The sequence below is a fragment of the Triticum aestivum genome, chromosome 2B (genome assembly GCF_018294505.1).
Source record: "Triticum aestivum cultivar Chinese Spring chromosome 2B, IWGSC CS RefSeq v2.1, whole genome shotgun sequence".
NCBI lineage: Eukaryota > Viridiplantae > Streptophyta > Magnoliopsida > Poales > Poaceae > Triticum > Triticum aestivum.
In genome coordinates, this window is record NC_057798.1 from 489385784 (window position 1) to 489387975 (window position 2192).

Consider the following 2192-nt stretch of genomic DNA (forward strand, 5'->3'; position numbering starts at 1 on the left):
TGTTAGGTGGATAAGATATTTTGGGACAGCTGGCGCGCAGCACAACAACGGTCGGAAATTTGACTCTCAAATTCCTCAGGGCTATCATGTTCCTCACTGTGTAGGCAATCCGCACTGGCGAATTCCTAACTCCTCAGTCAGAGCAAATTCATCAGCGACCAGAAGAACTTCGTCTCTGTCACTGAAGAAAGTGACTGAACTGTATGAGACTTCCAAAGGCTTCACTCGAAGGGATTGGTAGGTGTAGGATTTTGAGTTGAGCATCACATGAAAATTTTTCCTTAGTATTTCCTCGACCCCCTTTAACAGTACGGTGTTTCCTATGACTCAAGAAAGAGAAAAACAAAACTATAAAAACGAAAGTCTTCACGGATACACCAATTTCTTCATTTTCAAAGTCTTCAGAATATCAAAGTCTTCAGTTGAAGAACTTCATTTTTAGGGGTCGACTTTCTCTGTAAATATCAAACTCCTCATAGACTTATAGACCTGTGTATACTCACAAACGCATTAGTCCCTTAACCTATAAGTCTTCAATACACCAAAATCACTAAGGGGCACTAGATGCACTTACAATCTCCCCCTTTTTGGTGATTGATGACAACATAGGTTAAGTTTTCAACGGGGATAAACATATGAAGTGTATACACTGATATTGAGGAATTTGATTACAAGATATAGTAGAACTCCCCCTGAAGATGTGCATAGTGAGGAATTTGCTTTTGAAGCAATGCACACTTGAAGAGTTAAATCATGGAGATCTCCCCATATATCTTGTAATTCATACACGCATTTGATATATAATATGAAGAATTTGAAATGCATGATGAAATATGGTGCCTGATGAGATTCAGCATGCGTGCAATGTCATTAACGAGGAATAAGCATGCAAAGCATAATGCAACAAAAGTATCAGCGCACCATCGGGTTTAAGATTACAACTCGATCCAAATAAAAGTTTCTGAAGAACGAGAGTTGTAACTTAAAAAATGCCCTTAATATAAACCCGCTTGAAGACTAACTCAGATTTCTCCCCCTTTGTCATCAAATGACCAAAAGGATTGAAACTGAGGACTAACGCCCCTGAAGAATATCAAGTTGATGATGGAGCGCTAGCGTTGTTGGGGTTGTTTGTTGTAGCAGGGCCTGCCGCAGTGTCGTCCAAATCTTCATACTCATCAGTCTCGCGTGATGAAGAATAGGAGCTGGCCACCAAGGAAGGAACTTTGACCTTCTTGAATTTCTTCGGTGGAGGTGCAGACCAATCAAATTCTTCCTTGAGACCCATTTTCTTCAGATCTGCAGCGCTGTAGACATGAGAGAGAACAGCCCAGGTACGGTTGAAGGTTTCATGGAGGTAGTATTGGTTTTTCTTCACTGCATTGTGTGTTGAGGTCATCTTGTGAAGAATTGAACCAAACTGACGCTTTACCCAGTTATGATTGCGATCAACCTTCTGATGAAGACTGAGGAGTAACTCACGATCAGTCATCACCCTGGGTGCTGTGGCTTGAGGATTTTGCTCGGCTGAGGTATTTGCGGCAGAGTCATGTGTGGCAGAATCGTCATTGGTAGAGTAAGATGCAGCCTTGCGAAATTGACCATCCAATGGACGAATGCCTTCATCGATAACAGCAGCGGCCTTGCCTTTATCATCAGCTGATGAAACTGTCCGTTTGAGGACTTCAATGGGAGGCAAGTAGCTACCGTGGTTCAGAGTGTCAGCTTTGTAATTCAGTGAAGATCTTGCCGTGATGAATCTCATAATCCAAGGAGCATAGGGCTTCAGCTCGAATGGTGACATAGCAATATTGGCCAGAGTCCTCATGAAGAAATCATGGAAGTTGACGGGAACGCCATGAATGATGTTGAAAAGCATATTCTTCATGATGCCAACGACTTCTTCATCATTTCAGTCGTGGCCTTTGATGGGACTCATTGTCTTCGTCAGAATTCGATAGACAGTCCGAGGCACATAGAGTAATTCCTTGACAAGGAATTTGGTTCGTGGGGCCTGCCTTGGCTTCAAAGGCTTCATCAGTACTTGCATATAGTGATCTGACAGTTCTGGTTCATTGTAGATGCAACGAGCACCATCAAGTGGAGGACTGAGAGGAAGGACACGAAGCAATTCAGTTGCTGGTGCCTTGTAGTGAGTGTTTTCAGACATCCAGTCCAACACCCATGAGTTC